This window comes from Vicugna pacos, chromosome 5 (assembly GCF_048564905.1).
Source record: "Vicugna pacos chromosome 5, VicPac4, whole genome shotgun sequence".
NCBI classification, from domain to species: Eukaryota; Metazoa; Chordata; class Mammalia; order Artiodactyla; family Camelidae; genus Vicugna; species Vicugna pacos.
This window is the reverse complement of record NC_132991.1, coordinates 50,977,306-50,996,105: the sequence shown is the minus strand read 5'-3', so window position 1 is coordinate 50,996,105 and position 18,800 is coordinate 50,977,306. Positions and strand designations below refer to the sequence as shown.

At 37.6% G+C, this 18,800-nt stretch overlaps 1 protein-coding gene and 1 long non-coding RNA gene across 4 annotated transcripts in view; one reads left to right on the top strand and one right to left on the bottom strand.

Annotated features, from left to right (window-relative positions):
* The window catches only part of LOC140696627 (uncharacterized), a 155,703-nt gene extending 153,004 nt beyond the window's left edge, over positions 1 to 2,699 (bottom strand). For both annotated transcript variants that reach the window (XR_012073131.1, XR_012073130.1), the window contains exon 1: positions 2,300 to 2,699. This is a non-coding gene — a long non-coding RNA (uncharacterized lncRNA). The remainder of the gene's footprint in view (positions 1 to 2,299) is intronic.
* A 157-nt stretch (positions 2,700 to 2,856) lies between these two features.
* CWC22 (CWC22 spliceosome associated protein homolog) overlaps positions 2,857 to 18,800 on the top strand; it is a 55,107-nt gene continuing 39,163 nt past the window's right edge. The window contains exon 1 of one of the 2 annotated variants that reach the window (XM_006210224.3): positions 2,857 to 3,044. The gene's annotated coding sequence lies outside the window, so the exon portion shown is untranslated. Of the gene's footprint in view, positions 3,045 to 15,428; positions 15,550 to 18,800 lie in introns of those variants that run through there. The other variant, XM_031678300.2, reaches the window with a different exon arrangement.

Here is an 18,800-nt window from a genome sequence, read left to right as displayed (position 1 = left end):
GTTAGCCTGTCCTTGTCAGTGGCCACCCCAGTGCTGGCATAATGGGCACATGAATAAAATGGCCATGGTGACAAGAATGGAGTCTATGAATGGGTCCAGAAGCATGGATTCCACTTACCACAGGTGACCTGTTTCCTGCCTCATTGAAAATTCAATCTGCCAGCAAGAGAGACTGATGTTGAGCTCCTAATACGTCATCACTCCTCTAGGAGATCAAGTAACCACTTGGTGGCAAGTTGACTACATTGGGATCTTTCTATCCTGGAAGGGGCAACATGGGGACTAGATTATTTATTTTGGGTAAGCAGTTGCCTTCCATACCCATCAATCTTTACCTAGCACAACTATCTGGGGACTTACACAATGCCTGATCCACAGGCATGCCTGGAATACAATACAAGAAAGCATACAACTAGGGAAATAATTTACAGCAAAGGTGGTGCAGGGAGGTGTCTGTGACCATGGATTCCACTGGTTGTATCACATGTTTCATGTCTTAGAAGCTGGTGGCCTCATATAGCACTGCAATGGCCTGCTGAGGATAAGTTCAAGCACTTGCTTAGAGACAATACCCTGCAAGAATGAGGTGCTGTTCCCCAGGATGCAGTAGACCCTGATATGGCTCAGGGTCCTGGATAGAAACAATACATGGAGCCAGAAAACAATGGATTGAAACAGCTATAGCCCCATTTACTATCATTCCCAATGACCCACTAAGAGACACAGTACTTCCCCCATTCCTGCAACTCTGAACTTTGTCAGTTAGAGTTCCTAGTCTCCAAAGGTGGTGTATTCTTGCTAGAGGACACAGCAAGGGTCCTTCTGAATTAAGCTTCACCTGCTGCCTGGGAACTGTGAACTTCTTGAGTTCAGAGACAAGCTGGCAAGAAGGAGTCAACACCTTGGCAGAGAAGCTAACTCTGATCATCAGGAGGAGGTAGGCTTGATGTTACTCAATGGGGGCAAGTAAGAATACGTGTGGTACTCATATGAGCACTTGGGCACCTCTACCTTGCCTGATAGTGACTGTAAATAGACAAGTGCAGCAACACCTGCCTGAGAAGGGGACTTACCAGGGGCTTAAATTTCTCAAGAATTAGAGTTTTTACACCACTAGTTTAATTACTGAGACCAGCACACATGGTAGCTGAGAGTGAGGAAAATTTAGAATGGATAGTGGAGGAAAAAGGCAATGAGTTCAGTTGTGGCTCAGGACCAACTGCAAAGATTGGGACTACAGTTCGTCCCACTAACTTCTGTCTGAAGTTTCTCTTCAGGAAGGAAACGGTTCCCTAAATGTGTATGGAGAGTAAATCTACATGGTGCAAAAGGTGAATTGTGACAAACCAGAGATGTGCTGCTCAGACACCTCTTCAATAAAAGGCTTTTTACCTAGTTACGAAGAATGTGGTTAGGTGACAGACTTTAGCTGTGACCACTTCCAAGCCCACCTCAGGTTTTGAGTCAAGGCCACATTCTTCTCAGGGAGTCTCTGGCTAATGACTGAGACAGACTATGTTACAAGGGCCTAGCCAGTTTATCCCAGGGAGGGACTCAAGCTCTGGAGCTACTCCTGCCCCAGCTAGTTTTCCTTGCTTCCTTTAGGATCCAGATGACAAACCTAGTCTTTCCCAGTTCCATCCAATTCTCCTAGGTCCAACTCTAACTTTCCTATTTCTATTGATAATTGTAGAGGTGGTACTATGGTTTTTTCAGATATAGATACAAACGCTTACTAGATTCATTTCCTGTGCCTTGTATTAGTGCGACTGAAATCTATCCCCTTAAATATTTTAAGGTACCAAAACGAACTTTAAACTATGGCCAATTATCTTAAATATGAAAAAGGGACAGATAATACTATTATACAGTAGGAATTATCTCAAATGCATCAAGTGTATCAACTAATAACTTCTTAAAAATATCCTATGGGGTGTGCACTATTATTTTTACCTAACAGATCCGGAAATGGGCACACAGTGTAAAGTAACCTGCCCAAGGGTAATTGTCCATGAGTATATATCAATAGATTCATGATTTAAACATAAGTTGTTTCACTCCACTGTCTTTATCTGTAATCATTATACTCTCGTGTCTCTAGGAAAAGGTTGGTAGTATTAGCACTCTAAAATTGTAAAGGTAAGCGCGTAGAGAAACCAGGCCTCACCTATACATTGCTGAGGAACATAAAGATACAGCTGTTTTTAGAAAAAGATAGTTCCCAAAACAGTAACAAGTAGCTTAACTTTTAGGTTTTGTTACTACCGAAAAGTAACGTTTAAGAAAATACTTTGATTACCTCTGAGCTCTGTACAGACCGCTATTTCCAAGTTAGTCAGGCAATCTCTCCTCGCGATGTCTCTCTCGTCAGTTGGTAACTTAACTAAAACAGAGGCATCATCTTCTCTACAGAATTAGTTTCTCCTCACTTCACTCTGTTTGTGGTCCAATATTCACTTAGGCTTGAAATCTTGAAACTTTAGTAGTCACTTAACATGTGGTAACATTTTTTCCTTATACTCGTTCTTGGTCTAACTATCGTAAAAAGTCTGAAAAAGGTGTCTGCGCTCCTCAAGATTTTCAAGGAAAAGTGCCTACACTAACGTCTACTTTCTTACCAAGCGCAGAAGTATAATTTTAGATTAAAGTAAATTTTGCTAAATTTTCCTCACAACCATGTTTCCCGCAGGCCTCCTGAACGCGCTCTCTGGCGCTTCTCCAGAGGAACTACCGTTCCCGTGGTACATTGCGGATTTCTAAGCCTACAATTGCTCGCGTCACTTCCGCCCTCCTTTGCGGTGGGTTCTGGACTTTGTAGTTTGTATCTTTTGTCGCCACCTTGGGAAGGGAAAAGTGTGGCCGGATCGACTGCTCTGAATCTGGTATTACAAGATGGCATTTAAACTAAATTAATAGTATAACATTTCAAAGTCAATTTAGCGTGGCCTTTTTATGTATTTCACGTTCCGCCTTCCTTCTACTGCTGGGCTCGGGAAGAGGAAGTGACGTGCATCCGGTGTAATGGCGGCGCGGTGGAGCTCCAGGTAATTACCGAACTCCGTAGACTCTCCAGGCAGTGAACCAGTGTTGGGGGTGGCGGGTTGCCGGACTGGGTGCGAGGTGAAGGGGACCTTGGAGTGGGTGTGGGCTCGTTGATACCACCGTGGGTGGCGCCGGGCTGCTCTTGGGTCTCCTCCCGCCGCGCGCTGGCCCGCGAGGTTGGGCTGGGAGTGTCGGTCTGGCCGAGGAGGCCCAGCGGGTCGGGTTGGGAGGGGGCAGTGTACTCCCTTCCCGCCTGCGCGGACGGACTTAGCTTCCTCGTGAGGTTCCTAGGATTGTCTAGCCGCAGTGTCTTTATTGTGGAATCCAGCACTAGCGCTGGTACTGCTCTTTCGTGTGCAGTGTGTTTTAGACTCGGATCCTTTAGAGCCTATAGAGTCGTTTGGGCTTCTCAAGGCCCCTTTCTTAGTGCCCCAGTCCACGGGTGTGGGATTAATGAACAGTAGTAAGTTTAAAAAGAGTGAAACTTCCTACTCTGATTCCTCTTTCCAGCGTAATATCCTGTGACAGCTTCTTTAAAATGTCATTAATCGTCTCTTTTTCATTCATTTGTCATGTAAATACTGATACTGTCTAGTGTTTAGTCCTGGGAACTATCTGTTCCTCATTATGTGTGCTCTTCCTCGGTCACCCTTTTATCATTCCATAACTTGAACTACCTCCAGTAAGGTGATAATTTTCAAACTTAGGTCTCCAACCTCCACCTTTCTTTAGACCTCCGATCCTACAATACACCTGCATGTAATTGTAATATATAATATAATAATTTCACTGAGTCCAACTGCAATAACCGCTTTACCTATTTTCAGTTAATCCTCACAACAATTATTTGAGATAAATGCATAAAGAAAAAAAATGGGAAAAGGCTATTCCAGATGCAAGAATTAGGGGATTGAAAGTACGGTAATTGTTCTCTTTGCACTTGTAGGTGTCCACAGACAGGAAATAGCAGATAGATAAACGAGCACACTGGGTCTTCAGAAAATCAGTTAACCTGTCTCCTTATCGGTATTTAAACTTAATCATAGGAGTGCCAGTGAACTCAGGAGTCAACTTCAGTTAACATCCTACTATGGAAAAGTGGATTTAGAATTGGCGTTAAAAGTGTGATCTTGATAACAAAAAGCATTTCTACAAGCAGCATCTATGGGAGGAGGAAGAGGCCTACTTATATTGGTACTGGGTGATGGACTAGTAAACCAAAAATTCCAGTCTTGGTTCAGCACTTATTAGGTCTTTCACTTGGGACAGATTACCTAACATCTCTAGTCTCAGCTTTCTCAAATAAAAAATGCAGGTTGTCTTGAGGATGAAGAAAAATAATGCATATAAGGTACCATGCGCAGTGCCTGGCATGCAGTATCAGCTATTATGTTATGATTACTACTGCAGTATAATTGATGAATTCTCTGTGCCTCATTTCTTGTTCTTTGGTTCTGAATATTGCCCTTCCACTTTTAAATGCTCATGCCACTTTCATGGAGACTTTGGCTGGGACTCAGACTTCAGAGGCCAAGAACTTTGATCTAATACCCTGGCCTAATGGTTCTGAAAATGTGGTCTCCGGAATCAGTAGGATCAGTAGCATTAGTATCTCTGTAGAACTTATTAGAAATGTAAATTATTAGGCTTCACCCCAGTCCTGTTGAATCAGAAACTGGGGAGTGGCGGGCCCTGTGATGTCTTTTTTAACCAAAGCATTCACATGCTTCTCATGCCAGCTAGTTTGAGAGCCACTGTTGAAGCCCATCTCCTAGGTGTCTGCTATAGTTCACCTCCACCCCCAGAATCAGGTTTGTTGCCTTCCTTACTCCAAAGTATTTGATCTTTGGCCAGCCAATATTTCCTTGTTATTATGCCACCACATCCCTCTGTACTTTGGATAGTTGAGCTCCAATCACTTCTGGAATTCTGACACTTCCTAGACTCCTTAACCAGGCTTCTTAGCTCTGTGCATTTTCCCAGCTGCTGAATTGCTAGAGGTTAAGTCTCCTCCCTGATGATTGTACATTGCCAAGTGATCTACAATGCTTGTTGTATTTGCAAGAGTACACATTGTGTATTTAAGGTGCCCACGCCTTAACTTGAACATTAGTTTATTTATTGCCCACTTGGGTTTGGACTGAATCTTGTACTACCTGGTATATCCCTAACTTGATATAAGTCATGGCTGGCCTAGAGCTAGTTTTACAAAGAAGTGACTATTGATAATATAGCTGATCCCACTGATGACTTTGCTTCCTTGCTGTGATTCCTCTACTTTTCTGTTTAAATCTGAGAATCCTAGTATGGGAGGGTAATGGAACAAAAAGACCTCTGGCATATTAGTTTCAGAAACTTTCAGTCTTAATAAACTGTAGCCTAAATATTTGGTCACAGTATATACATTTCCCAAGTGGACATTAGAAAAGATATTTCAAGGCTTATAGCAAAGTGCAAACTTTCAAAACATTTTCTTCAAAAATAGTAACATCAGGAGAGGGAGCAGTGGATTAAAGCAAGCCTTTGCTATTTGTAGCTAAGCTAATAAATCTTCCCCAGTGAACAGATACCACAGAAATGTTACGGGCTGCTTTGGCCTGGGGATGTAAGGGTTCCTGTGATTACAGAATAGGTTGTCTAAGGGGACAGAGAGACCCAGTAGAGGTTCATGTTTAACTTGACTTTGATCCTAACTCATTAAAGGATCAGACTAGAGTTCACTTCCACCTAAAAAGCTACCCTGTGAGTCCTTTCCTGAATTAGTTTATCAGGACAGCTTTATTCTAGACCTGGCGACAGGAGCCTCTGAAGTAGAATGTAGTGCTATGTATCTAGGGGCTACTTCATAAACTTCTCTGTGGTGGTCATCACCTCCAAGTTTTCTTTAAAATATAGAATGTGATTTACTGACTGGCTCTTTAATTAAATCATTAGCAGGCCCATTTTCAAAGCTGTGCCATGAGACTTGGTGGAACATATTCAGCTCATATACTTAGGGCAAGCTAATGAACAGATTTTGGGGGAGAAGAAACAAAGTAGTCTGAATGTTTGAAAGCTTGTGACATTCAGTAATTAGACTTGTTTTGGTAAGTTGAAGTAGTTGCACCTCCAGAATCAGATTTCCTTTTGCAGCCTTCAAGGGGACTGGTACTTTTTCTCATTTCAATAGGGAGGTTTATTCAAGCTGCTCTCCAGGTTATCATGGGGTGAAGACAGATAGGGGATGCCACCTGATAGTACTGTTTTGAAACAATTTGATGACAGACAGCTTGGGGATTCCTAGATGTAGGGGTTGATATGCGGGATAAGGTGGATGTGGTATTCTTGGTAAAGAAGTTGTCAAAATACCATTAGAAGGAGTTCTACATAGAACTAAATAGGAATAATCATCAAAAGTCCACACACCTCCTTTTATATTTAATTTTAAAATTGGAACTATTAAGTGGCAGGCACTGTCCTAAGTTCTGGATATATACCAGTGACCAAGAACTTCAAGGATCCAGTGTTCTACAAGGCCTTTCGTATCTCTGAGTCCTGCCATATGCTGTCTCATTGCCTGAGTGACCTTTTTTCCCCTTTCCCAATGGGGGATGACCTTTTTCTGCTTTCCTACTTGTTCTTCAACTTTCCGCTTCTAGACCCGCTTCTTTCTGTATGCCCAGACCCACTTCGTTGCACGGCCTTTTCTTCCAGTAGTATTGTATTTATAACATTGCCATAGCATGTGAACTTTTCTTTTCTGCCTAAGGATAGGAACTCTCATCTCTCAGATTTCAGTGCCTTGTGTGCAGCTTAATGTGTATCTCTCCTCACTATACACAGACACGGCCTTTAACCCTCTATTCTTAATTTCTTTCCAAAGAATAAGGGTTAAAAAAAAGTAGAAAAAGACCATAGCTATCCTACTTTTTCTCTTTTTAATCATATACTTTCTCATTTTCTCTGCAAGTGCTTTTTTAAACCACTTTTTAAATGTAAGTATTAGTTATGGCTCCAACCTTACCATTTTTTTTAGTTCTTTTTTCCTGTTTGTTCTATACAAATTTTTTTTGTTTTAATGAGTTAGCAAAGGAGACTCTCCTGCACAAATACAAACTTTAAGACAAAATGAAAAAGGAACAAGCTATTTCTTTGCCACAAGGTATAATGTACAATGGTGAGGGTTATGGTATAGGTTTGAAATGTAAGGTTTTGTCTCTTCTTTGTTATTGTAAAAATGGGTATAAATTTAGCTTAATCACTAGACCAATAAAACCCATAATAATAATATTTGTTCAGTGAATGAAGTGTTGAGCTTAATGAGGAAAGTTAAATTCTGTTGCCGGGCAGTTGAGCTGTGAACCAAGTGAAGTATGAGGAAATTAAGGCAAAACAGGGTGGGCCTGGGAGGACATAAGTACAAATGATTGAGGGTATAGCAGCAATAGAGTTGTCCCTTAGGATTTATATTTGTTCAGTAACTGGAGGGACTGCTAATGAGGAGCTCTTTTTTATTAAAAAGGAATAGAAGGAGACAGATTGTTGATACAGTAGGTATTGAGACAGAATTTTCATTTTAGAAACTTAGAGGGAAATTTGGAAAGTGTGGCGTAGTATTGAATATATTATAATGGGATGCACCTTTACCTTAAAGCCTGTAATTCTCTGTAGGCAGCTTTGCAGATATTTAAAGGGTCCTTTTGCCGAGCATGGGTAGAATACAGTGGAACCTTACCAGTTAGTAGTATGCATATATTTTTAGAGGCAAGTTGGGAAAGTTCTTGTAGCCTAGAGATAAAAAAAGACTTTGTGAAAAATCTTGTTAGAGAGGTCAAAAATAATTTGCCTTCTAAAATGAAATCAGGATTGTCTTATTATGGGATCTTCCCTAAATGGAGCCTTTTCCCTACCTTCTTCTGTGATACAGTGGCAGCGAGAATGGGGAGAAAATGGGCAGATTTGATTTTATCTCCTATTAACTGAGAAAGTAGAATCAGTGGGATTTGATGACTGACTGAGAGTGAGGGAAAGAAAACTATCACTTGGCTAGCTTTATAGGTAGTATCCTAGAGGAAGTGCTGGTTTGAGGAGAGGAGGAAATGAGTTCCAGTTGGGACTTCCCTAGTTCAGAGGACCTTTGGGACATCCACATGGAGGTTTCTGTAGGCATTTGGAGATAAAGATTTGGAGCCCCATAGAAAATATTGGGCTGGAATAAAGTCTTTCTTACAAATATTAGTTAAAGTGGCAGTGGAGATATCTTCCAGAGAGAATATGGAGAAAGAAAAGATAAGGACTGTTTCTTTATTTGTTTAACAGACATTAAGAGACTTCTGTTTTGGGATTATAGCAATGAATAGAACAGACAAAAATCCATGAGGAAAAATTAAACTCTGTGGGATAGTACAATGTTAATGGGACGGACAGGAAGAGATAAGAGCAAAATCAGATGAACTTAACATCCCTGTAAGTTGCAAAGTGAGAACTTGAAGAAGAGGTTTAGCTCAGTACCAACTGCTAGAAGCAGTGTCATGCAAGAAGGAAGTGGCCCCTGGATTTAGCAACAAGGAGGTCATGATGTAACCTTGATAAGTCCTGTGGAGTAGTGGGAGTGGGAAACCAAATTGTGGTGTTTAAGAGGGGTTATTGGGAGGTTAAGAATTAGAGGCAGCTGATGTGGACCCATCTATGAAAAAAAGAAACTTGGCTGTGTAGAGAAAGAGAATGGTGAAGGAATTTGCCCCATAAATGTCATAATTTATATTTAAATGAATCAGTAAAGAAGTTCAACACATAGAATTTTTTGTTAAAACCAACTCACTTGAAAATCAATACTGTAAATCTAGAAATAGCTGATAGAAATTTTGAAACAAAGATTGACAAATTGCTGCTCTTATAGAGCCTGCATAGTAGTGAAAGGGAGCACATTAGATGATGCATCTTCCTGTGTACAATAAAATAATTTTTAAAAAAGTTTTAAGCAACATGTCCAAATGATCATATCACTCTTTAATTTCTATGGTAACTTAAATACAGATTAATATGGACTGGCTTCAAGGTGTAGGGAATGAATGGGGGAATAATATTTCCCAATTTATAATGGGTAATTGTTGATATGAATATTGGTGTCACTGAGTTCATTAAAATAAGAACTTTTAAATTTTGTTGTATTTTTTAACTCATCTGAATCTGTCTTAAAATGTCCCCAAGTTGTTACTGTCTCCCCTACATAGAGTCAGACCAGTCAAAGGCTTTTACATTGTATTTATTACTCATCACTTAAAAAATCCAAATAATATCCAATACTGTCTACACAGTTTCCAGCCCTGTACTTGAACATAGTCACCATCAGGCATTCAAATGGTTATGAGTCAAAGCATACACCTAGTACAATGATGTACCAGGAAGCAGACGGAGAGGATGGATCTGCAGTTCTTTATTTGTAATTCTGTGTTAACGTTCAGAATTTTTTCAGATTTTAGATAAGAAATACAGTGCAGATGTATTTATTAAGCAATCCCCCTTTTGGGGTCCAGGGCAACATCCTCTAATCATAAGCAATTCTCCAAGGAAGAAATACAAACACATTAATATTTCTACAGTACATCAAATGAAGAATCACAGTAAGTCCCAAGTTAGTGCATGTCAAATTTTGCTGCTAAATGAGTTTGCCAGAAGCTTAAGAAAAATCTTTGTACTTTCAAGGCTTTTCAGATTTCAGAATTGCAGATAAGGGATTGTCACCCTGGTGACTTTTCCTGAAAAGGTTAGGACTGTTCTGGCCTTTTTCTTGAAATGGTGAACCTGTGCTGAAGTTTACATTACAACATCATTTTTTTCTTATGTGACGTATCATAGGGCAAATTTCTTATTGACATGTATATCCAAAAAATAGCAAGAAAAAATAAGAAAGCAGTTTTCTTAAACAGTGGAGTTTTCTTTCAGTACAGATAGGGAAAGGCTATAGCAGTCTTTTCATTCATGCTTAAGAACTGTGACAAATCTGTTACTCTTATCTGTTCCCTGAAAAGGAAAATCACTATTTGGAAGGGTCAGGGGCTCAGGTTCTATTTGGAGATTTTTCTGAGGATCCCATCACATACCCAGCATTACGTGTTTTGCATTAGGAAGAGACTTAAACTAGCTTTTATTTTGAATACTGTTACTATTCCTTTTTTCCACTGGGCAACTAAAGTTTGTTTTTGTTTTGTTTTGTTTAAAATCTTATAATGTTTGAAATTTTCCATACTGTACCTTATGTTACTTTGTAGAATGCAGAAGAGCAAGCTAAAGGGAATCCACTTCCTTGACTTTCTTTTAACAATTTTAGAATAGGATGTTTTGGCAAATTCCTCTCACTTGAGTTGAGGACACCTAAGGGACAATGGTAGATGTGTTATACTCAAATAATTGAGAAAGCAATGAATTTCTGCCAATAGTTGAAAATTTTCTAATTTTTTTAATTTTTTAGATAATTGCAGAATTTATAATTTTATAGTTTCCAGTTAACAGTCTAAGCACTTCTTAACAAATCTTATTAAATATTTTACTTTCTGAAGCTTGCTGAAACTACACTTCCTTATAAAATATCTTCCTTGCTCAGGAGAGCAGGTGTGGTTTTGCTGAGTTGCTTACTTGTGACAAGGAGAGAGAAATTTAATAATTCATCATAAAATCCACATAGTGATGCTAAGAAGAGCAGAGAGGGCTATAAACTCTAGATAAATTGCTCTCATTGCAGGAATTTCCAATTAGTCTAAGTATCAAGCATGCACATGTTGAACTCTCAGAATTTCCCTACAGGCATATTCTGTATAAATCTGGACGATGATAGTACTTTATGGATTTTTTTGTTAGAACTGCAGTAGCAGTCTACTTTACAATGTTGTCAATTTCACAGTTACATTTTGGGTCATGGGAATGTAACAGATTGTTACTTGATTGCGGGAAAAGTATTTGGTGATGATGGTTGAAGGGCAGAAAGGTGAAAGATGACACTGATCAGAAAGAAACTCATTAAATTTATAGATGAGGTAATTTGAAATAAAATGCATAAAAAATGCCCAGTGTGTAGGTAGGTTGAGAAGAGAAACCAGGTTTAAGACTCTAGAATGATAGCCAAGGGAAATACTAGAGATTACACAATAGAGTCAAGACACAGTATGATTTATTGCTCATATTGTGCTAGGTCACAGTGAATTCTACTATGCAACTTAGATGAAGGAGTCCTTAAAAGTATTACGCGTGTTTAAAAAGTAGGGACTCATTATATTAACATCAAAACATTTGCTACCTAGAACTTCAGAAGAATGGGTCAGTTTAGAATAGGAAAATTTTCTGGGTAGTAGAGATCGTATCTCGAATTTTATAATTTACTGATTTGACGTCAATTTATTAATGTTGGCATTTTCATTGGGATGCAATAGCAGATGGTTTTGGCATCAGGTAAACCTTTTTGAATTTGAATTTTAACTCTGCCATTTGCTAGCTATGATTTACCTATACACATTGCTTCAACTCTACCTCAATTCTCCCATTGAAAAATAAGGCTTTAAAAAAAAATCACAAAAGCAGGGTAATCATGAAGATTGAATAAGAATATATAAATGCGGTCGCTGGTATAGTGACTTTGTGGCTACCATAGTTTATTACTATTTGTTATCGTTGTTACCGTTATCTGCTCTACACAGTTATGACTTCTAACACAGGAAATATAATTAGTTCATCTCTGAATATCTCAGGAACATCATTGTAATGTGCTATGGAATCTGTTAGTGTAGAGCTACTGTAAAGGCTTTGGCATTCCTCCCACTGGCTGGTTTTGAACAGTGTTGGGCAGCCTACATTCTCCAATGCACCATTCCAATCAGCTCTGGGACACTAATCATTATATTATTTTTAGATGACTTTTGTCTCATTGGAAAGCATGTTATATAGTTGAGGAAAATGCTTTTTTTTAAATTGGTTTATTATTGGCAGTAGAGCTTAAAATCTCTCTTTTATTATCAATTTGGGCACACTATATAGGTAACAGCTGATTTTGAAATGAGTCTTATTTCAAGTACATACTAAGAAAAGTTCTCTTGGGTAGAAAATGTATATCTATAAGGATTTAAGTAGTTCTGAGAGTCCAGATTCCACCCTGTTCTTATTCTTCTACCCAGAAAACCATGATGTGACTATAATAATTGTCAACAAGTTCATAATCTTACTGGATTAAAAAGTGTTCTCTTCCATTATTTTGTCCCCTATGAAGAGATAAGAACTTCAGTCCACCTCCTTTTTTAGAAGAAAGACTTCATAGAGGATATTAGTTGAGTTACTGCTGAATTCAAGTTAGCATGGGTTCTGCTACATAAGCATGTCCCATTTTAGAGTAGGGCAAATTGTCCAACTTGGGATCTACATAAGGTCTACATATTACCTGTATTAAGTCTGTTAAGCCTCTTTTATTCTGTAACAACTGTGCCATTCATTTCTCTTTTTTTGTTCCCCATGCCATTGAATTGTTGGAGAAACTGCTTCATTTCTCTTGTATGTTAAAGCCCATTAATGAAAAATCCCCAGTAGCATACCTAGTAGTCATCAGATGGCCTTGGCAGGGATTTGTAGACCGGAGAGAATTTGTAAACCAGAGAGTTGCTGGAACAGTAAATGGTCTTATCTTTAGAACACACGAGTCCCTACAGACACCATTTTGTGTGGGTCAGATGGGTCTGAACTAACTAGAAATAAGAATTTGACCTTAGATAATTCATGATGTACATCATGACTTAGATTGATAAAATTTTTCTGCTTTGCAAGTTAGTGGAAATCCATTTTACAAGTTGTGGTTTCTGTGTCAATTGTCAATTCTTGGTTGTCATCAGGGCTGTTTGGTTCATTTTATTAATATCCTTCCTGGTTACTCAGCCTAAGCTAAAGAATAGACCATTATTATCTGGTGATGTGATCAGTCCCTGCCTACACTGTTTTTCAGTGGGTCATGATTGTGTATCAAGCTTGTGATGATAGTAGTATCTCTTAATGCCAGGTTTTCTTGTTATTTATGTTAAATGATCATTTGGCATCAGAGCAGCTGCAGAGCAGCATTTAAGCCTCTGGAGATCACACATTGGTGATTGCAACACAGATAAACTCTAGGATGAGGATTATTATATTATCCCTTATTTCCCGTAATCTGAATCTGAATCTGCCATGGACAGTAACAAAATGGCTTTCCCATTAATTTGGATATGAACTTTTTTTTACTTTGCCCATATCTGAAGAATTAATTAGTATTATATCTGGAGATTGTCAAAAACAAGGATCCTGGGAGTACCTGGACTAAAAGGCCCCAGTGTCTACTAATTATTTAGAATTGTGTTGTCCAATATGGTAATTGGCAGCCACATGTGGCTATTCATGTTTAAATGTAAACTTAATTAAAATCAAATAAAATTAATTTTCTCAGTTCCCCTAGGCGCATCTGAAGTGCTTAGTAGCCACATGTGGCCAGTGACTATTGGAATTGGCATAGTAGCTACTCTCATTGCAGAATATGAACATTTACATCAGCGCAGAAAGTTTTCTTGAATAATGCTGATTTAGAAGTGTCAGCTAGCAGAGAGGGGAAAAAAAAAACAAGATCAAGATCAAAACAAAATAGGCAAAGAAGCACATGCCAGTCACTGGTGTCTAGCATCAGTGTAAGGAGATTCTTGTTCTGATGGTCTCAGACAGAAGTAGTCTTCAGAGTTTTCTCCTGGATCAGAAAAGTGTTGGAAATCAGTCACAGGTAATGATGGCAGCAATATCCATCAGCATATTTCCTGCAAAAAGTAGAGTACTAGGTAGAGTCTTTTGCTTAGAGTTGATTCTTTGGAGTTTCCTTCTAGACTATTCAATTCCTGAGGCTGGTTCATAGAAGGGGTCTTTCAGTGAATGTAAGGAAGAAGCAGAGAGTCCTGTGGATAATACGTGACTATTAACTTTCATAATCACATTATTAGAATAGAGAAGAGTGAAATCCTGGAATCCTCTATTGAGGTATATGTAATACAGCATCAGTTTTGTAAGGACTTAGTCACTGATTATCCTGGGAGTAAGAACAAATTATAGATAGTAAGGACATTGACAGTACTCTAAGCTTTTAATTTTTATATAAAATATATTCCAGATCTCACCAATTAATGAACGTATTTAAGCCTACAGGCAAAAGAAAATTTATACAATTTATTTTGGTTGATGTATAGGAAATTTTTTTTAATTTGAGAAGTACATAATCATTGAAACATTTATTATTATCAAAAACATCCAATTTACATAGGAAGGCTGCCTCTGTTAATGCAGGGTTTTTTTCTCTTCTTTCCCTCTCTGAATTTCTCATGTTTTGTTTTCATTTTAAGGATGATAAAAGCATTTTATGAACATGTTTTATCACCTGGGTAACTCCATTTCAGTGCTGAAGTTTGTGTTCGTGACCATGTTGCAGTAGTAGTGTTACTTTAATTATCATGACCAATATCTTAAGCTCCAAAGAACCTGTGCCGTGGCCATCAGTGTATTATGAGTGAGAATTTTATTCCCCATAAATTGTGCCCAGAATTTCTCAGATTTAAAAAGCATCAGTATTGATATTTTTTACATGCATATTTGTGCTTCTTAGTGGTCAGTTGTTAAGGATTAATATTTGGAATTTGTTTCCCTTTCCACGTGGTTTATGACTAAGTTTTTCACTATAAAGTAGGTAAGTTGTGGAGTCTATATTTTACCTTAAGTGGCTGATGGTTTAAGACAAATTGAGAACCAGTTTCTTATCCAGAATTGGAAAGCTGGGAAATCTTGAGGAAGAGCTGGATATTTGAATTACGTTGGAGATGCTTTCATAAAACCAGCATGCCTAGGTAACCACCCCGACCCCCGACCCCACCCCACATCTCCTGCTGCAGTAAGTCAGGTGGCCCCCAATATATGTACAAGTAGTTCTCCAATCATGCAGGTTTTCATAATTCAAATTATTGTATAGTGACTTAGCGGTCTGGATTACACTATTAAGTAATGATCTGAAACTGGCGTGTGTGAAAAAAGCCCAGCCAGCCACTTTGCTTCAGCAGCTGAGTGCTTTGCTGATCATTATATAATTACTTCCTGTAAGTAGAACATAAGCTCCATGTGGGCAGGGGATTTTGTTTAGGTTGTTCATTGCTGTTCTACCCAGTGCCTAGAAGGATGCCTGGAAAAATAATACAAGCGCAGTAAATATTTGTTGTTGTTGAACAAGTATATGTGTAAGTAATACTAGGTGATAAGGGTATGTTAGAATATAAAGACTGTGCTAGTAGAGGTAAAAAAAGAAAAATACCATTACCTTTGAGCAAAAGTTAGTTGAATAAAATTTTGATTTTTATATCGCTATACATTTATAGCCATAAAAACAGGATCTTTGATAAGAATCATGTAGTTTGTGTATGGCACAGAGTCATCTTATTGAGAGGCAAGTGGGACCTAAAATCCAGCCAGACAAGGTTGTGCCTTGTATCACCTGAGGTAAGGGAGGGGTAGCTTCTGTTTTTTAATTAGAAATGTTTGTTCATTAATATTGGATATAATTAACAGAGCTAGATTTAGGTCTGCCATCTTATTTTTTTCTTTTTGTCCCCTCTGTTTTTTGTTCTTCAGTTTCATCTCTCCTGCCTTTATAAATTAAATACTTTTTAAATCCCATTTTAATTTGTCTATAGACTTTTTATCTATATTTCTTTTTTTTTTTTTTTTGGTCATTGCTCTAGAGAGCAAAATACATATCTGTTAATTTTCACAGGTTTCTTAAGAGTTCATATTGTACCATTTCACAAAAATATTAGAAACTTTACCTCATGTGGGTCCACTTTAGTTCATATATATTCCATCTGCATACACTATGCCCTCTCGAGACATTATAATTTTTGCTTTAAACAAAAATTTGTATTTAAAAAAATTTTTAAACTATTTTTTGTTATAGTTAGTTTGCAGTATTGTGTTAGTTTCAGGTGTACAGCCAAGTGATTCAGTTATCCATATATATATATAACTATTCTTTTTCAGATTCTTCCCGTTATAGGTTATTAAGATTGACTATAGAGTCCTGTGCTATACAGTAGGTCCTTGTTGTTTATTTTGTGTATAATAGTGTATATATGTTAATCCCAAACTCCTAATTTATCCCTCCCCAAATCCCTTTCCCCTTTGGTAACCATAAATTTGTTTTCTATGTCTGAGAATCTCTTTCTGTTTTGTAAATAAGTTCATTTATATCATTTTTTAAGATTCCACGTATAAGTGATATCATAAGATACTTGTCTTTCTCTGTCTGACTTCACTTAATATGATAATCTCTAGGTCCATCCATGTTGCTGCAAATGGCATTATTTCATTTTTGTGGCTGAGTGCTGTTCCATTGTGTGTGTGTGTATAAATCACAGCTTCTTTATCCAGTCATTTGTCAATGGACATTTAGATTGTTTCCATGTCTTGGCCACTGTAAATGGTGCTGCCATGAACATTGGGGTGCATGTATCTTTTTGAATTAGAGTTTTCTCTGGATATATGCCTAGGAGTGGGATTTCATGATCATACGATAAGTCTATTTTTAGTTTTTTAAGGATCCTCCATACTGTTCTCCATAGTGGCTGCACCAGTTTACATTCCCACCAACAGTGTAGGAGGGTTCCCTTTTCTCCACACCCTCTCTAACATTTATTATTTGTAGACTTTTAAATGATGGCCATTCTGACTGGTGTAAGGTGATATCTCATTATAGTTTTGATTTTCATTTCTCTAATAATTAGCGATATTGAGCACCTTTTCATATGCCTGTTGGCCGTCTGTATGTCTTCTTTGAGACTTATGTATTTTAGATAAGAGAAAAAGTAGTCTTTTATATTTCTTGAGAAAGTTTTATTTCATTTCCAGTGTTCTTCATTCCTTTCTGAAAATCCAGACTTCCATCTGGTATAATTTCCCTTCAGCTTGAGGAACTTCCTTTAGCATTTCTTACAGTACAGGTCTGCTGGTGATACACTTTCTTAGTTTCTCTTAGTTGTTTTGTTTGTTTCTTCAAACAGTAAATGTCTTTATTTCATCTTCATTTTTAAGATTATTTTTGCTGGAATTCTAGGTTAACAGTTTTTTAATCTTTCAGCACTTTAAAGATTATTCTACTGTCTTCTGGTCTCCTTAGTTTCTGATGAGAAGCCAGCAATAATTTGAATTATTTCCCTGTGTATAATGTGTTTGTTTTTTTTCCCTCTTACGCCTCTCGGGATTTTCTCTTTTATCTTTTGTTTTCAGCAGTGTGACTACTAACTATATATGACTGTGCATATGTGTGGTTTTCTTTTTTTTTTTTTTTTTTGTGGGGGAGTAGGGGGGTAATTAGGTTTATTTATTTTTAGAGGAGATACTGGGGATTGAACCCAGGACCTTAAAGTGTGGTTTTCTTTGCACGTATCCTGCCTGGTATTCTCTGAGCTTTGTGAATCTGTAAGTTTGTGCCTTTCATCAAATTTGGGGTAATTTGGGCTGTTATTTCTTGAAATATTTTTTCTATCCCATTCTTTCTCTCTTTCCTTCTTAGACTTTAATATACATGCATTAGGCCTTTTGATATTGTCCCACATGTCCCTGATACTGTTCACTAAAAATTTTTTTGTCTCTATCCTTTTGGATAATTTCTTATGATCTTATTTCAAGCTTACTTTCTTTCATCTCCATTTTGCTATTAAGTCTATCCAGTGGATTTTTTTTGCTTCATATATTTTTCAGTTCTAGGACTTCAATTTGGTTCATTTTTTTGTTTCGGTTTTCTTTTTCCTGAAATTTTCTTTATTTTTATTCCTTGCAAACATATTTTCCTTTGCACTTTTGAATATGCTTAAAAAACCTTGTATGCTAATTTCAGTATCTGTGTTGGTGTCTCAGTGTTGGTTTCCTTTGTCTTTTTTCTTAAGACTTTGGATTCTGGTACATTCCTCTGAGGAATGGTGACTCTTCAAGCAATTAACTTGATTAGACTTAAGTTGCAAATTCTGTCTTTTGAGCAGTTGTTCACATCTAGCTCAGTCCTTTGATCCTGAGCAGGACTCTGTTTAGTGTGTGTTGGTTCAGGGGTAGTCAGTTTGGGAGGATATACCCAGCACGTAGCCCTCTCCTCTCTGGGAGTCCCAGAGCAGTAGTGTGCTTCAGATTGCAATTATGTTTTATGGATTGACAAATTTGTGAAGAATCTGGTATATATTGTTTTTACTAATCTAGATAGCGTGCTAACCATTGTTATGGAAACTTTTCTTGATTTATTGATTTGTGTACATCCCCATCTGTATTAAATGATAGCAGCTCTATATCCCTTTATAATGTCTAGATTATTTGTTTATGTGGTCCAGTGAAAAGCATACCTAATTAGGTATCCTTAAGCTAGGTTTCTAGCCCACCACTAGCTTGTTTTATAGCTTAGGGCATTATTATAGCTTAGGACATTGAAATGACGTATCTGACCATCAGTGTTACTATCTTTAAAAAGAAAGAATTAGACCAGATAATCTGTAACGTCCTTTCTTGAATTCAAATTACAATTTTTTTCCTCAATTGTGTTCAATTATTTTAGTACTAAGCACAGTTTTTTCTCTATATTCTATACCTCTTTAATTTTTTTTTCTATTTCATTTACATTTGTGATTTCATTGCCTTACACCATACCATAAACTAAGTCATTTAGATATGTAACTCCAATACAATACTTGAATAGTAGTTTTGTGTGAACA